This window comes from Pinus tabuliformis, chromosome 3_1 (genome assembly GCF_031772625.1).
Source record: "Pinus tabuliformis cultivar Carrire ecotype Pingquan chromosome 3_1, CPIR1, whole genome shotgun sequence".
Taxonomy (NCBI): domain Eukaryota; kingdom Viridiplantae; phylum Streptophyta; class Pinopsida; order Pinales; family Pinaceae; genus Pinus; species Pinus tabuliformis.
In genome coordinates, this window is record NC_142301.1 from 412,033,432 (window position 1) to 412,053,193 (window position 19,762).

Here is a 19,762-nt window from a genome sequence, read left to right on the forward strand (position 1 = left end):
ACTAATGGGTTTCATGAGCAAGGGAGTTTATTTTTAGTTAAGGCTCCCATTGAGATATTTTAGGGATTTTTTCATTTAGTCATCAAAGTATATAGAGTCGTTGTCGTGTATTGAAGGCATATTACACATTGTAAAAGTCAAATTTGTTTTTATATGTCACCCTCCAAGAACTTGTCACTAGTCGTCACTCAAGTCAGCGTATAATGAAAGGGAAAACCCTAGAAAGATAAATTTGGGATACACAAGTGATCATGTCTGCCTAATAGTCATGGACAAGCCACTATATATAGTAGTGGTCAACCTCATTTGGAGGAAAACAATTTGGGAAAGAAATTAAGGGATAATCAAGTGTGACATTATTGTGGGACCTTTTATGGGCTAATCTATCCTCACACGTGTGAATATTACATATCTGAATCAGGTTGAAGGTTGCAATCATACAAGGGTGATTTAGATTGGGTGAATAGTCCACTTAGGGAAGCCAAGTAGATGAGAAAGAAATCTCCCTCCAAAAGGAGACCATTCAAGGATCAAACAATGGATCTAGGGTTTTAGTTATGAAGCAAAAGGTTACAGACCTACAAGAAGGGGCCAAAATTCTGAAGGAATCAAAGAAGAAGAAGAAGAAGAAGTAGAGAGTTTATCTAAGGTTAAACAGGAGGCATCTGACTTGGCCTTGGAAGGGATCTATTGTCAACGGTCTTTGTCATGGTCTTGGTATTCATACATTGAAGGTTCTACAAGGAGAATTTATTTGGTTTTTCCAAACAAAGAGTGAGAGGTTTTAGCCATGGATGACAACCTATATACTGTGTCTCTTGTCTCTTTGTCGTTCATGAATTGGTAATTGTCTTGATGAAAAGAACACAATAGTAACATAGGAAATAGAATATCATAATCAAGAAATGGAAAGACTCTTTGAGGAAATTATTAAAGTAGTGAAAGCACCTAACTATTGGTGCCCTGGATTTCTCAACATGGTATTGGAGCTAAGGTGATGATTTGGAATTAAACGGGAACGGAACAAATTACATAGATAACCATAAACATAGAGATGAAGCAGAAATAATACTTCATTTCATTAATGTAAAATACTAAAATATGCTTACAAACAGAAACGGAAATAAACCAGCTAGGGCGATGGTAGCTTATCTCTGAGAAGAGATGTGGCAGCTATATGCCTCTGAACTATATTACAATGAGGCTTAAAGCCCTCTTTATTGTTGAGAAGCAATGGAAGACCCTTAACATCCAAAAACCTAACCCTAGAAGATGAAACACCAAATGGTGGGCCCCGTTTTGGGTAAATTGGTACATCAACTTCCTGGGGTCGTAACTTGGGCAGCTGATCTCCGTTTGACATATTCAATAGCTCGTAAGAAATATCTATCCAAGCGCTACAACTTTGGGAAGAGAAACATTCGTCCATGGACCCATGTTGCTCCCAGATTTCCCAAAAAATGTCGTTTAGGGCCTCAAAATGGCTCCAGAAATTCACAACCTGAAAAACTACTAAAAATAGTAAATTGTGCTACAATTACAGAAACTGAAAAAATGAAAGAGATAGTTCTGAGGGTCCAAGTGGGATAAGTGGGTGGCCACCAACATCCACCTAGATCAGGTGACAAAGTCAAGAAGGGGCATTTAATCAAATAGAGGCACCAAAGTTAGTGGAAGGATTTCGAAGCACAATTTCATGATATACATCATACCAAAACACTAGATTGAAGAAATCTTATTCGGAAAAAGTCTTGTGATCATAATAAAGGAGGAAGCAGAAAGAAATACCAAAAACCCTAGAAGAATTTCTAAGAACATCTCTCAACCATCATCTAAGGAGTGGAAGATTTTTCAAAATACCAAAGAATGTTAGATCAAATAAATTGTCATCATCTTCAAATGGGTTTTTTAAACAATTTGTCTCTCATTAAATCAAAACTTTAACCTTTGAAGAACTCCAACAAAGTGATCTCTCTCCAAAATGGAACAAGGATTACTCTTGTAGAAAGAATCTATCAAGAATTAGTCTTCTACGATCTATATCACTATCAAGTTAAAGGAAGAAGTAACTACAGAAAGAAGCGTCTACTCAAGTAAGTATATTTCTGACTTCATCTTAATCTATCAAAACATATTTTTACGAGGGGAGAAACAAATTAGTTGGGGCTTCAAATTTTTCTACATGGAAGAAAAAAACATATCTAAATCTTATTGATAATGAAGTCATCGAGCACATTAAGGGGTCAATAACCGAACCTCCTATATAATACTCTAAAAAATTTGCTAAATACATGAAAGGGGCAGTGAGGGCCTAGAGGATTGAGATATAATCCATTAAAGGCTCTCTCATCCCATGTGTATCAAAATTAAGTAGTTCAAAAGATATAAAAAAAAATTCGTAGAGTTGCTTTACGTAAGTACTGCAGGAGAAGTCATCTATCTAAGGCAATAACTCTACAAATTGAAGACTTCAAAGGAGGAAATAATAGCCTGATATTTCATGAGGATTTCAGAAATAAGAGATCAACTTCAAGATCTGTGTGAAATAATGTTTGACAAAGAAATGACCATTATAGTAATAAATGCACTAGGAGAGGAATGGGGTAACTTCACTTCAGATATTTATGGGAAGGAAGGAGCCACTCCTTTTCTGGATATATGGTCATTACGCAATATTAAAGAGACTAGGATAAAGGAAAAAACTAACATTGGATCAAATGAGAAAATTCAAGCATATCTTGTTATCAGAAAGAGAAAAGACAAGTTTGGTAAATTTGGCCCTTAGAAAAAGAAGAACATGGCTAAGATTCAATGTTATGGATGACATGAATATGGGAACTATAGAAGATATTCTACTAAAATTAGGAAGGAAAATAACAAGAGAAATAAGGACGAAGCACATATTACCAAAGAAATGGAAGAACCTGAGATGAAGAAGCTTAGGAAGGAGGAAGCAAGAGCTCTCTACTATGAATGAGATAATATGTTCCACTAAAGTACTCTTCGGTTGTGTAAATTATTTCTATCTAGATAGGAAGCATTGGAAATAAGATAGGATAAGTCATATTAGAAAATGACATCATGGTAGAAGCATTAGAAGTAAGAGCTCATCACATTACCATAGGTAATATGAAGGAGGAACAAAATATATGGTAGTCAACTATGAAGGATATATCTCTTGGAACCATCATTGAAAGCTCAAATGACACTTATTAGATAAAGGAAGAAGTCATCTAGGACAAGGCTCATCATACATCAATCAAAAGGGTAACATCTACAAAATAAGATATGAAATATCCTCAAGATCGTCTAAAGGGATCTTCATTGAAAGGTTCACTGATCACCAAGGGAAGAAAGTGTTTCATCAAGAATTTGAAACTTGTGGAATTCATGAGAAGCTGCTATGATGATATAAAAGTGAAGTAGATCAAGGGATTTAAGCTCTTTCGGAAGAAGTTGTTGATTGGAGTCTCGATGACCCAAAGGAAAAATGGGGTATGTGTGCTTATATTTGATTTTTTGCAAGTCATGTCATATAGTTGCATATATCATGAACCAATGATATATCTTAATAGCATGATAAAAAGAAAGGATATCCTCGCTCAAATGGATGAAGGAATGCATGGGTCACACATTCAGTAGATGAAATCAACATAATATGTCGTCATGTGAAGTATGAGGTGGCTGACTATAATCTAGGAACTCTTATTAGAAGCTCTTGGGAATGAAATGTGTGAAGAAAGGAAGTACTAGATCATGGAAAATGCAACAATGGTACAGGAAATCAATATTTGAAAGATCAACAAGATTTGACTATGATATATCATTGGAAGATATGAAGACACTGATGGAGACTGAAAAAGAAATAGATCCTTGAAAATATAAATCTTTGGGAGATGTGTCGATATATATGTTGGATATTCATACAAACTAGAAGATATTAGGATGAAATGCCATCACAAAGCTAATGCTTTTAATGTTCATTCCTTTATTTTTGAAGGAATATCTAGATGGGCTTATGCAGGGTTTCCAAGGGAATAACTATGAATGTCTTCGAAGAGAACCATGTACAAGGATGTAATATCCTTCCAAAGGAGATAGTATGAAGAAAGCATCATGACATGAAGCAAGGCCAAATGTGGACTGATGGATCACTTCCTCATGAAAGGAATAATGAAATGACTGACCCATGGATGAGAGTGATGGATGGTTTCTTCCCTATGAATAAATACCAAAAGATGAAGAATCCATAACAAAGAAGAAATCCATGACATCGAAGGAAGGATCTCTTCAAGAAGTTGATTATATTTTCTTCTCCATCTGAGGAGCTATTGTAGGTCCTTAATTAAGAGGGAGCCTAGAAACAAGTTTCTTACTTGGAAGAAACTTGGAAAATTCCTAAGCAAGAGGGAGTTTATGTACATTTCTTCTGTAGGAATGAGTAACTTCCTTTATTGGAATATATATGTCCTCCCTAATTAAGAGGGATTGATAGACACATCATTTTGGTCTTCACTTGGGAAGACAGAATGGAGGATTTTGTAATCATTTGGCATTTGATTCTCTTTGAGTATGAGATAGGGAATCCAAGATAAGAGTAGTCATTCTTGGAGGATTTGGAATCCAAGGTAATAACTGGGAGTTGGGAATCAAAGGTAAGAGTAGTCCTGGTGGAACACAACTTGAGAACCCAAGTGGGGTATGTTCCCAAGGAGACAATGGTAAGGGTGTTTATAAATCATTTCTCTCCCCAACATTGAGCTCAAATCTTGTGGAGAGATAGATTTGTTAGTGAAGGCCCTGATATGTGACAATGTTGATTGATATGATGATATAGAGATGGGTTACAAATCCAACTCTTCTTATGAGAAATTCTTTAGATTGAGAATGACCAAGTACCATTATGAATACCTCCCTAGTTAAGAGGGAGTAATGAAAATTGTAACTAGCTTCAGTCTTCATAATGACATGTAATTATTATTTTATGTAAAATATGTAAAGAAGGAAAATAAAATTATTATAATACTTGACTAACGGGTTTCATGAGCAAGAGATTTTATTTTTAGTTAAGGCTCCCATTGAGAGCCTTTAGGGATTTCGTCATCTAGTAATAAAATTATAAAGAGTCGTTGTCATGTATTGAAGGCATGTTGCACATGATAGAAGTCAACTTCTTTTTTGTCATTCACCCTCCAAGACCTTGGCACTATTACTCACTCAAGTCTTCCTACAATGAAAGGGAAAATTATAGAAAGATAAAGTTGGCCTATTCCAGTGATCATGTTGGCATAATAATCATGGAAAAACCGTTATATATAGTAGTGCCTAGCCTCATTTGTAGGACAACAATTTGGTCAAGAAAGTATGAGATAATCAAGTGTGAAATTCATTCTAGAAGGAGCCTTAACATCAAAAAAGAAAGAAGAAATGATAGTGAAGGATGTTGCAAGATTATGGACTGTTTTTGGGCTAATCCACCCTCACATGTCTGAAGATTATGAATTTGAAGGTGTCCGAAGGTTATAGTCATATATGGGTGATTTAGATTGGGTGAAGACATCGGTGAAGGAAATCGAGTAGAAGAGAAAGAAGTCTCCCTATATAAGGAAACCATTCAAGCATCAGAAGATTGATATAGGCTTTCTATTACGAAGAAAAAATTTGTAGACCTACAAGAAGAGGTCAAAATTCTAAAGGAAGTCGAGAAGAAGAAGAAGAAGAAGAAGAAGAAGAAGAAGAAGAAGAGAAGCAGTGATCTAAGGATAAATATGAGGCTTGTGACTTGGGCTTGGAAGTGATCTAGTGTCAAGGGTCTTTGTCATGATCTTGGTATTCATCAATTAAAGGTTTGATAAGAAGAAATCGTTTGGTTTTTCCTCTCAAAGAGTGAGAGGTTTTGGCCCTCGTTGATAGCCTATATACTGTGTAGTTTGTCTCTTTATTGCTCATGAGTTGGTAATTTTCTTGATGAGAAAAACACAATAAGAATGTCATAATCAAGAAGTGAAAAGACACTCACAAAAAATTATGAAAGTAGAGATATCATTTAATTATTGATGCCCTAGTTTCCTTAACATAGAGAAAGGGTTGTTACACTTGGCATCAATAGTCAAAGTGTTGATATCAGTTTGTACATGTTGGGTCCCTATAATACTAGTGATTACCCCATTACTATTGTAATTGTACCCCTATTAATATTGTTGTGCCACTATTATCCCCATATTCTTATTATTGTGCCCCATAGAATCCCTCTATTATTATTTTTGTGGCTTTATATTATTATTGTTAGGTCGGCTGGGTTATATTATGACTCCTTAGACTCCTATATATAGAAAGGAGGTTTTGTCATTTGAATCATCCAATAATTGTTCATTCATGTAATGTAAAGGAGGTTGCCCCCTCGAAGAGGCTGAACTCTAAGGCGTTGATCTATATTTTCTATCTTTTTCTTGAGCTGGTTTCATAACATTTGGTATCAGAGCTTTGGATTCTAGGGTTTCGCTGCTCCAAATAGGTCATCGTGGCATTTTCGCTATAACTTTGTTTCTGCGATGTTTCAGAAGTTGCAAACAAAACCCATTTGAGAAAAAATCACGCTGAATCTCGGGTATGAATTTCAGAGCTGTTTGCAATATATTTACGGAGATATGATCTGAGGAAGTTGGTCTTTTTGCGGACTCCTGAATTACATTCCAAACAAGTGACCTGGGGAAAAACGTCATAACATTCTCTCTGGGGATTGGATTGAAATTTCGTCAGAAGTTACAGAAAGAGGACAGACTGTAGCTTCTCGTATGCATTTTTTAGATCCAAAGGTCGAAACAGTGATTTGTGGCACGTCATACAAGTTCACTCTACTGAACTAGTCTATAATCAAGTCACTGTGGGAGATTTCACATAACTCTTCCTTGGAGAATCCAATTTGGGTCAGACTTGTGGCATTGGAAAGAGGACATAGATGGCTACTGCAGATCATAAATTCAGATCTAGATGATTGGAAATTACAGAGATACATCAGAGGCAATATCGAGCTCCTACAAAGTGAAAAAAGGTGTGTAGATTTTCTTAATTTTCTTCTTAAGCTTGGTTTGAAAATTTATTTTCAAGGAATTCAAAGGGAATAGTAGAGAATTATTATCAGTAATTGATGCCCCAAGGAAAGAAAATGCAAACACCTAGTAAGGAACCTGAAAGCTCTAGCATGACTCATGAAGAAGAGGAAGAAATGCAACATGATATATCAAAATTACAAGACCAAGTGCAACAACTGTCCCTTGCACAAAAAGGAACAGAATCTAAGATGGATGTTTTAAAGAAAGGCATAGAAGCTAAGATGGATTGTTTAAAGAAAGGTGTAGAGGCCAAGATGAATGACATGGAAGCTAAGATGGATGATTTGAAGATAGATTTGAAGACAGACATGGAGGAATTGAAGATAAATATGAATAAGTTGCTACAAGAAAGGGTCACTAATGGTGAAAGGGTAGTAAAGGAAACTCATAATGAGAACAAAAGAAATGTTAATCATGATTCCACAGACTCTAATGTCGGATCAAAGACCCACCATATTCCAAAAATCGATATGAGGAAGTTTGATGGCAACGATCCTGCAACATGGATATTACAGATGGAGGAATTTTTTGATCTCAATAATGTGCAAAACACACAAAAGGTACGTATTGCAACTTTATATTTGGAACCACATCTGTTTGTATGGTATCAATGGCTTTGATCTCGTAAACAATTTATCACCTGGGCAATTTTTACGGAAGAATTAATAGCACATTATGAGGATACAAAAAACAACACTCTTTTTAGCCAATTGATAAGTCTCAAACAAAAGGGTTCAATAATGGGGCACATTGAGGAGTTCCAAAAATTGAACATAAGGGTAAAAGATATTCCAAAGGAGCATAGGATTGATGTGTTCATAGGGTCTTTAAAGGATAATATTCAACATGATGTTCACCTTTGGGAACCTGATTCATTAGAGAAGGCATTCAGGTTAGCAAGAAAAATGGAAACCAAATTTATGGCAATCAGGAAGCATACCACTCACAACTATAAAGACGGAAGTGTTGTTGTCGCTAGTCTTCCACAACCTATAAGGTTGACACCACAAAAATTGGAAGAAAAAAGAGCAAAAGGGCTTTGTTATAGTTGTGATAGCAAATACACTAAAGGTCATAAGTGTGTTGAGAAGAAATTATTCTACATAGATTGTGAAGAGGAAGAAGAAAAGGAGCAAGAAAGGTCAAAAGAAGAGGATATACTCTAGGAACAAAGCCTAGATAAAGAAGAAATGAATCCGACCATATCTTGTAATGCATTGGTGGGAATTACCACTCCTCAAACCATCAAGATAGAAGGAAAAATCAAGAAAAAAAGGTTAATAGTGTTGATTGATTCAGGAAATACCCACAATTTTATTCTTTGTAAGGTAGCAAGAGAATTGAATTGCTTCTTATATCCAGCACCAGAGTGTCAAGTGATGGTTGCAAATGGAGGAACAATAAATTGCTCGGGAAAGTGCCATAATATCAAGCTATCCATGGGGGAATATGTATTGACTAGCCCAATGCTTTCCATTCCAATGGGAGGTGCTGATGTTGTACTAGGAGTCCAATGGCTACAATCCTTGGGTACAATAGCTTTTAATTTTCAAGAACTTTTCATGAAATTTTCTGTGGAAGGAAAGGAAGTTGAATTAAGGGGTATTGCAGGGAAACCAGGAAAGATAATAAGCTCTAATATTATGACAAAGCTTCTAAAAATGGAACAAAGAGGTGTAATTGCACAATTACGTTCGCTAGATGTGTCCATAGTGGAATCATCTATCTCTCCAGATCTCTAAAAAGTCTTGGACAATCATTCCAAGGTATTTGAGACTCCCAAAGGTCTCCCACCTATTCGTGATCATGATCATGCTATTCATCTGATTCCAGGAAGTGTTCCTCCAAACATCAGGCTGTACAGATATCCCTATGCCCAAAAGAGTGAAATTGAATGTATGGTTGCAGAAATTCTAGAGGCTAGTATAATTCAACCAAGTCAAAGTTATTTCTCTGCTCCAGTCGTATTGGTGCACAAGAAGGATGGATCATGGCGCATGTGTCCTGATTATAGGGAGCTGAACAAGCTCACTATTAAAGATAAGTTTCCCATTCCTATCATTGATGAATAACTGGATGAATTGCATGGATCAATTTACTTCACCAAGTTGGATCTTTATTCATGCTATCATCAAATCAGAATGAAGATTGAAGACATGCCGAAAACAACATTTAGAACTCATGAGGGTCATTATGAATTTTTGGTCATGCCTTTTGGCCTTACTAATGCACCTTCAGCATTTCAAGGTTTGATGAATTCAATTTTCAAACCATTCCTTAGAGAATTTGTGTTAGTATTTTTTGATGATATACTAATCTACAGCAAGTCTTGGAAGGATCATGTTGAACATGTTGACAGGGTGCTACAACCATTGGAGGACAAACAATTATATGAAAAAAGATCCAAATGTTTCTTTGGAGTACAAGAGGTGGAATATCTGGGTCATATTGTATCTCATGAAGGAGTTAAGGTAGACCCTAGAAAAATTAATGCCATTAAGGAATGGAAAATTCCCACATCCATAAAACATCTGCGAGGATTTCTCGGGTTGACAGGGTATTATCACAAGTTTGTTAAGAATTATGGGAGAATAACAACACCTCTAACAACATTGTTGAAGAAAGATGCATTTTCATGGACTCCAGAAGCAAGAAAGGAATTCGAACATCTTAAAGAGGCAATGTGCCAAGCACCAGTCTTAGCTACACCAGACTTCACAAAAACCTTTATTGTGGAATGTGATGCTTCATGAAATGGAATTGGTGTTGTTTTAATAAAAGGTTAAGGACCCGTTGCTTTTGAAAGTTGTCCAATCAAGGGAAAGTTTTTACACAAAGCTATTTGTGAGAGGGAAATTTTGGCAATACTCCATGCACTTAAGAAATGGCGACCCTACCTAATGGGAAGACACTTCAAGGTAAAAATGGATCATGATAGCCTTAAATACTTTTTAGAACAAAGATTTATCCTCTGAAGAGCAACAAAAGTGGGTCACAAAGATGTTGGGTTATGACTTTGAAATCATCTACAAAAAAGGGAAGCAAAATGTGGTGGCAGATGCACTCTCAAGAAAGGATGAGGATGTGGAAGCATTGTTGTGCGCCATTTCTATTATCCAACCAGATTGGATAAATGAAGCAAAGTAGGAATGGAAGAATGCTGAAGAATTGTGGGCACTTATTCGAAAGTTACAACAAGATTCCAGTATGTCTGATACATTTAGCTGGCAAAATGATTCGTTATGGTACAAAGATCGCTTATACCTATGTAAGAATTCCCAGCTAAAACAAAAGATTCTTATGGAATTGCACACTTCTCCCTTAGGAGGGCACTCAGGATTTTTAAAAACTTACCACAGGGTTAAGAAGGATTTTTTTTGGGATGGCATTAAATCAGATATTCAAAAGTTTGTGAAGGAATGTTTGGTTTTCCAACAAAATAAAGTTGAAACAATTAAGACACTGGGTCTATTACAACCTTTATCCATTCCAAGCCAACGTTGGGAGGAGGTTTCAATGGATTTTATCACAGGTTTACCCAAGTCTGAGGGAAAGAGTTTCATCATGGTGGTAGTTGACAGACTTACCAAGTATGCACACTTTTGTGCATTATCACATCCATTTAAAGCCAGAACAGTTTCTACTACATTTATGGAAACAATTCACAAGCTACATGGAAACCCAAAGATTATTGTAAGTGACAGAGATCCCATTTTCACTGGAAATTTTTGGACAGAATTATTTTCTTGTCTTGGTACTCAGTTAGCTCATAGATCATCTTATCATCCTCAATTTGATGGGCAAACTGAGATAGTAAACAAATGTTTGGAAGGATATCTTCGTTGCTTTGTATCTGATAAATAGACACAATGGGTCAAATGGTTGCCTCTAGCTGAATGGTGGTATAACACTTCCTTCCATACAGCAACAAAAATGAACCCATTTATGGCACTTTATGGGTATCAGCCACCATCCATCACATCATATTTAAGAGAAAATTCTAAGGTTCAAGCAATGGAACATCACATTGAACATCAAAAACAAGTCCTCCAACTCTTAAAGGATAACCTCGTGTTGGCACAGAATAAAATGAAACAACAGGCAGATCAACATCGTAGCGAAAGAAGTTTTGATGTAGGTGATTGGGTATTCCTACGGCTACAACCATATAAGCAAATGTCCCTCAAACAAGCTAAGAAGGATACTAAATTATCACCAAAGTATTATGGTCCATACAAGGTGTTGCAAAAGATTGGTACTATGGCATACAATTTGGAGCTTCCTGCAGCTTCTCGACTGCAATCATACAAGGGTGGTTTAGATTGGGTGAATACTCCAGTTAAGGAAGCCAAGTAGATGAGAAAGAAATCTCCCTCCAAAAGGAGACCATTCAAGGATCAAACAATGGATCTAGGGTTTTAGTTATGAAGCAAAAGGTTACAGACCTACAAGAAGGGGCCAAAATTCTGAAGGGATCAGAGAAGAAGAAGAAGAAGAAGTAGAGAGTTTATCTAAGGTTAAATAGGAGGCATCTGACATGGCCTTGGAAGGGATCTAGTGTCAACATTCTTTGTCATGGTCTTGGTATTCATACATTGAAGGTTCTACAAGGAGAATTTATTTTGTTTTTCCTAACAAAGAGCGAGAGGTTTGGCCATGGATGACAACCTATTAATTGTGTCTCTTGTCTCTTTGTCGTTCATGAATTGGTAATTGTCTTGATGAAAAGAACACAATAGTAACAGAGGAAATAGAATATCATAATCAAGAAGTGGAAAGACTCTTTGAGGAAATTATCAAAGTAGAGAAAGCACCTAACTATCGGTGCCCTGGATTTCTCAGCATGGTATTGGAGCTAAGGTGATGATTTGGAATTAAACAGGAATGGAACAAATTACATAGATAACCATAAACATAGAGATGCAGCGGAAATAGTACTTCATTTCATTAATGTAAAATAATGAAATATGCTTACAAATAGAAATGGAAATAAACCAGCTAGGGTGATGGTAGCTTATCTCTGAGAAGAGATGTGGTGGCTACATGCCTCTGAACTATGTTACAATGAGGCTCGAAGCCCTATTTATTGTTGAGAAACAATGGAAAACCCTTAACATCCAAAAACCTAACCCTAGAAGATGAAACAACAAACTGTGAGCCTCGTTTTGGGTAAATTGGTACATCAACTTCCTGGGGTCGTAACTTGGACACCCAATCTCCGTTTAATGCATCCAATAGATATCTATCAAATCGCTACAACTTTGGGAAGCGCAACATGCGTCCATGGACCCATATTGCTCCTATATTTCCCAAAAAATGTCATTTAGTGCCTCAAAACGGCTCCAGAAGTTCACAACCCAAAAAACTACTAAAAATAGTAAATTGTGCTACAATTACAGAAACTGAAAAACTAAAAGAGACAATTGTGAGGGTCCAAGTGGGATAATTGGGTGGCCACCAACATCCAACTGGATCAGGTGACAAAGTCAAGAAGGGGCATTTAATCAAATAGAGGCACCAGTGTTATTGGAAGGATATCAAAGCACAATTTCAAGATATACATCATACCAAACACTAGATTGAATAAATCGTGTTTTGAAAAAGTCTTGGGATCATAATAAAGGAGGAAGCAGAAAAAAAAATACCAAAAACCCTAGAATAATTTCTCGAAACTTCTCTCAACCATCATCTAAGGAGTGGAAGATTTTTCAAAATACAAAAGAATGTTAGATCAAATAAAATTGTTATCATCTTCAAATGGGTTTTTTAAACAATTTGTCTCTCATTAAATCAAAGATTTAACCTTCGAAGAACTCCAACAAAGTGATCTCTCTCCAAAATGGAACAAGGATTACTCTTGTAGAAAGAATCTATCAATAAGTAGTCTTCTATGATCTATATCACTATCAAGTTAAAGGAAGAAGCAACTACAGAAAGAAGCATCTACTCAAGTAAGTATATTTATGACTTCATCTCAATCTATCAAAATGTATTTTTACAAGGGTAGAAACAAATTAGTTGGGGTTTCAAATTTTTCTACATGGAAGAAAAAAACACATCTAAATCTTATTAAGAATGAAGTCATCGAGCACATTAAGGGGTCAATAACCCAACCTCCTAAATAATATTCTCAAACATTTTCTAAATACATGAAAGGGGTAGTGAGGGCCTAGAGGATTGAGATATAATCCATTAAGGGCTCTCTCATCCCATGTGTATCAAAATTAAGCAGTTCAAAAGATATAAAAACAAATTGGTAGAGTTGTTTTCCATAAGTACTGCAGGAGAAGTCATCTCTCTAAGGAAGTAACTCTACATTTTGATCACTTCAAAGGAAGAAATAATAGCCTGATATTTCATGAGGATTTCAGAAATAATAGATCAACTTCAAGATCTGTGTGAAATAATGTTTGACAAAGAAATGACCATTATAGTAATAAATGCACTAGGAGAGGAATGGGGTAACTTCACTTCAGATATTTATGGGAAGGAAGGAGCCACTCCTTTTCTGGATATATGGTCATTACGCAATATTAAAGAGACTAGGATAAAGGAAAAAACTAACATTGGATCAAATGAGAAAATTCAAGCATATCTTGTTATCATAAAGAGAAAAGACAAGTTTTGTAAATTTGGCCCTTAGAAAAAGAAGAACATGGCTAAGATTCAATGTTATGGATGACATGAATATGGAAACTATAGAAGATATTCTACTAAAATTAAGAAGGACGAAGCACATATTACCAAAGAAATGGAAGAACCTGAGATGAAGAAGCTTAAGAACGAGGAAGCAAGAGATCTCTGCTATGAATGAGATAATATGCTCCACTAAAGTACTCTTCGGTTGTGTAAATTATTGCTATCTAGATAGGAATCATTGGAAATAAGATAGGATAAGTCATATTTGAAAATGACATCATGGTAGAAGCATTAGAAGTAAGAGTGCATCAGTTTACCATAGGTAATATGAAGGAGGAACAAAATATATGGTAGTCAACTATGAAGGATATATCTCTTGGAACCATCATTGAAAGCTCAAATGACACTTATTGGATAAAGGAAGAAGCCATCTAGGACAAGGCTCATCATACACCAATCAAAAGGGTAACATCTGCAGAATAAGATATGAAACATCCTCAAGATCCTCTAAATGGATCTTCATTGAAAGGTTCACCGATCACCAGGGGAAGAATGTGTTTCATCAAGAATTTGAAACTCGTAGAATTCATGAGATGCTGCTATGATGATATAAAAGTGAAGCAGATCAAGGGATTGAAGCTCTTTTAGAAGAAGTTGTTGCTTGGAGTCTCGACAACCCAAAGCAAAAATGGGGTATGTGTGTTTATATTTGATTTTGTGCAAGTCATGTCATATAGTTGCATATATCATGAACCAATGATATATCTTAATAGCATGATAAAAAGAAAGGATATCCTCGCTCAAAGGGCTGAAGGAATGCATGGGTCACACATTCAGTAGATGAAATCAACATAATATGTCGTCATGTGAAGTATGAGGTGGCTGACTATAATTTAGTAACTCTTATTAGAAGCTCTTGGGAATGAAATGTGTGAAGAAAGGAAGTACTAAATCATGGAAAATGCAAAAATGGTAAAGGAAATCAATATCTGAATGATCAACAAGATTTGACTATGATATATCATTGGAAGATATGAAGACATTGATGGAGACTGAAAAAGAAAGAGATCCTTGAAAATATAAATCTTTGGAGATGTGTCGATATGTATGTTGGATGTTGATACAAACTAGAAGATATTAGGATGAAATACCATCACAAAGCTAATGCTTTAAATGTTCATTCCTTTATTTTTGAAGAAATATCTGGATGGGCTTATGCAGGGTTTCCAAGGGAAGAACTATGAATGTCTTCGAAGAGAACCATGTACAAGGACGTAATATCCTTCCAAAGGAGATAGTATGAAGAAAGCATCATGACATGAAGCAAGGCCAGATGTGGACAAATGGATCACTTCCTCATGAAAGGAATAATAAAATTACTGACCCATGGATGAGAGTGATGGATCCTTTCTTCCCTACGAATAAATACCAAAACATGAAGAATCCATAACAAAGAAGAAATCGATGATATCGAAGGAAGGATCTATTGAAGAAGTTGGTTATCTTTTCTTCTCCATCTAAGGAGCTATTGCAGGTCCTTAATTAAGAGGGAGCCTGGAAACAAGTTTCTTACTTGGAAGAAACTTGGAAAATTCCTAAGCAAGAGGGAGTTTATGTACATTTCTTTTGTAGGAATGAGTAACTTCCTTTATTGGAATATATATGTCCTTCCTAATTTAGAGGGATAGATAGACACATCATTCTGGTCTTCACTTGGGAAGACAGAATGGAGGATTTTGTAATCATCTAGAATTTTATGCTCTTTGAGGATGAGGTAGGGAATCGAAGATAACAGTAGTCATTCTTGGAGGATTTCGGATCCAAGGTAATAATTGGGAGTTGGGAATCAAAGATAAGAGTAGTCCTGATGGAACACAACCTGAGAACCCAGGTGGGGTATGTTCCCAAGGAGACAATGGTAAGGGTGTTTATAAATCATTTGTCTCCCCAACATTGAGCTCAAATCGTATGGAGAGATATATTTGTTATTGAAGCCTTGATATGTGAAAATGTTGGTTGATATGATGATATAGAGATGGGTTACCAATCCTACTCTTCCTATGAGAAATTCTTTAGATTAAGAATGACCAAGTACCATTATGAATACCTCCCTAGTTAAGAGGGAGTGATGAAAATTGTAACTAGGTTCAGTCTTCATAATGACATATAATGATTATTTTATGTAAAATATGGAAAGAAGAAAAATAAAATTATTATAATACTTGACTCATGGGTTTCATGAGCAAGAGATTTTATTTTTATTTAAGGCTCCCATTGAGAGCCTTTAGGGATTTCGTCATCTAGTAATAAAAGTCTAAAGAGTTGTTGTCATGTGTTGAAGGCATGTTACACATTGTCAAAGTCAACTTATTTTTTGTCATTCACCCTCCAAGACCTTGGCACCATTCCTCACTCAAGTATTCCTACAATGAAAGGGAAAATTATAGAAAGATAAAGTTGGCCTACTCCAGTGATCATGTTGTCGTAATAGTCATGGAAAAATCGCTATATATAGTAGTGCCCAGGCTCATTTGTAGGACAACAATTTGGTTAAGAAAGTATGAGATAATCAAGTTTGAAATTCATTCTAGAAGGATCCTTAACATCAAAAAAGAAAGAAGAAAGGATAGTGAAGGATGTTACATGATTATGTGATTGTTTTTGGGCTAATCCACCCTCACACGTCTGAATATTATGAATTTGAAGGTGTCCGAAGGTTATATTCATATATGGGTGATTTAGATTGGGTGAAGACATCGGTGAAGGGAATCGAGTAGAAGAGAAAGAAGTCTCCCTATATAAGGAGACCATTCAAGCATCAGAAGACTGATCTATGGTTTTTATTACGAAGAAAAAATTTGTAGACCTATAAGAAGAGGTCAAAATTCTAAAGGAAGTCGAGAAGAAAAAGAAGAAGAAGAGAAGCATTGATCTAAGGATAGATATGAGGTTCGTGACTTGGGCTTGGAAGGGATCTAGTGTCAAGGGTCTTTGTCATGATCTTGGTATTCATCAATTAAAGGTTTGAGAAGAAGAAATTGTTTGGTTTTTCCTCTCAAAGAGTGAGAGGTTTTGGCCCTCGCTGATAGCCTATATACTATGTAGCTTGTCTCTTTATTGCTCATGAATTGGTAATTGTCTTGATGAGAAAAACACAATAAGAAGGTCATAATCAAGAAGTGAAAAGACACTCACAAGAAATTATGAAAGTAGAGATATAATTTAATTATTGATTCCCTAGTTTCCTCAACATAGAGAAAGGGTTGTTACACTTGGCATCAATAGTCAAAGTGTTGATATCAGTTTGTACATGACAATTTTTTCATCTGGGAACATGGCCTACCTACTCTTAACACCTTTCTCTCCTATCCTAATAGGATTTCTCTCCACATTCAATTTGGCATCAAAATTGAATTGGATAAATCCATACCTTTCTTACATGTCCTTATCACTTTTGCTCTTGATGGATTTCTAATCCATCAAGTTTACAGAGATAAGGCCACACAAACCATTACCTCCATGCCCATTCCCACCACCACTTATCTTGAAAATTACTTGCCTTGAAAAATTTTAGCCCAAGAGCTCGCACAATCTCTACTCCCTAATTCCTTTTTAAAGAAAATGCCCAAATAATCCAAGATTCCAAAGTCAATGGTTACTGTTAGGGCCATGGAGGAAAATTTTGATAATTTTAAAAATTTTCTAAGTAGGAGGAATATCACATGTAGCAAACAAAGGACCAGAATTGCAACGGTGAGATGAATAAGTGAAAAGAATTACAATGGTGAGATGATGTTGAAATAAATTTATTGAAGAGGGAAAGTTGATAAGTGGAGAAGGAATTGTTAGGGGATATTTCAAGTATGCATTACTTATCGAGCAAGGTGAATGGGACAACTAGACGATGTTGTCAAAATATTTTAGGTAGTTAAACCAACATGGGAGACTCGACAAGTTGGACGACATCTAAGTGAATGATGATAAGAAAGACGTTTTTAAATATATAAAGGGATAATATTTCTTCAACTTAGGGGGTTTGAGAGGAAGGGGGTTGAGTTCAGTGGAGTTCAATTTAGCCAGTCGCTCTATCGTTGAGTTCAAGTGGGGATGATTTTAGTTAGCTTGGTATCTATTGTTCCATTTTTGTTTTCATTGGATCGAGATGGTTATGTGTCTAAATTTTTAATGTTTGAGTCTCTATGTCAATCTCCTGTCTGAATGTTTAACACACATAGAGATAGTTAATACTTTATTGCACTAATGTCTATACTTTTCTTTGCTTATCAAGAATGTTAGGCTTGTGGCTCAGATTTTGGAGTACAATTTTGTAGTGCATCATGAATATTTTTGAAGAAGTAATGGAAATTATGGCTAGGGTTCTTTGTATGTTTTCTTTGGTGTTATTTGATCATGATATATGAGTCATGAATTGGATTTGTTTCTTTGTCTTTTGAGAAAGAATATTGTTAGATTTATGTTTTCATAAAGTATTTTCTAGCATATGAATTAATCACACCTTTTAGAAACCTATAATGAACATTTTGTGAGTATATTAAAACAATTTATAAACCTAAGAATGTATATAAAACTCTCCCATCTAACTGTAAAATCTTGGTTCTATTTGTCCGCCATAGGCAACTTGAGTGAGACTTCATCCACTTCATTCGTGATTCCAAAAGGGTGAGTGTTGGACAAGGCTTCATTGGTCGAGACTACATGTCAATACAATTCTGACTAATCCCGTTCCAATAAAGGGTTCCTTTGCAAGGCCCAGGATCATTTTATGATGGGATTATTGGGTAAGAAGGATGTGGGAGCCATGGAATCTAAAGAAGGTAGAAGGTACTAGTTTGTTTGAGCAGAAGCAACATGATTTTGCGGTGAGTTAGAACAAGGACTGAAGAATTAGCATTGAATATTGTTTGCAACAATACATGCTCACTGTTTTCCAGAATATATTCTTTACAGAATTCCTGGTCATCTTAACAAACTGGATTCAACAACTAGTGGATGATAATATAACCTATCAACAAGTTGGGCTGAGACAATGGACTCCAAAAAGGGAGAGCCATTGAAATAAGTAAGAAACAATATTTTTCATGTTGAAAACTTCTAGTTTGAAAGTGTGCTAGAACACATATATTGTCATGTTTGCAATAGAGCCCATAGTGTCACAAAGTGTAATGTAATGAATTTTATTGGAGGTTCCACAATGGAGATTTATCTGGTCGATATTTATGTCAATTAAAATGTTTCTATGTGATTTCAAAACCTTTCATATGGAATATTATGCTATGGATGGCTAATCCATTCATGCACTATGGGTAAATTTGGGAAGAACTAGGGGTAGTCTAAGGTGAAGAGAACAAGGATCCAAAAGGAGAGAAGGGGATGGATTAGGATGTAGTTGGAATATTGCATTAGAAGCAATAGGTTGTTGGAGGAGTTGCATATGTGAAGGCATCATAAAGACATAATGGAGGTAGAAATAATGGAAGGTGGAACGTTGAGAAGTGGACATATCTTTTAGTGGAATTATGTAGAAGGAAATCGATCAACATCAATTCCTACCACTATGAGAAACCTAGGGAGAGGGGCAAGAGAAGGCCAATGGAGCATGAGAAGAAATGCAAGTGGCAAAAGTATCTAAGGAATGTATTTCATCGCGCCACTCATTGAAGCATAGGAGGAAGAATACCAACATATTAGCCCAAGGAATACACAATTTATGTATCTTGGTTCACCTGTTAAGACCATGGATGGTGTTGATCCCACCACCTCAGACATTTCGAAGAATATTGAGGTAAGAACTCAGCATACCTTGATGAATATGGTAGTAGGTAATTACAGTCATAATATGTTGATTACCTATAGGCGTTTGTCAGACATCAAGAGAGGTTGTGACAAAGTGTTTTAGTTCACTTTGTTGTGTAGAGTAGCAAACATTTGTTAGGTACTAAAGTGAGCACACTAGGAAACCCTTTGTTAGGAGGCACTACCCATAGCACAAT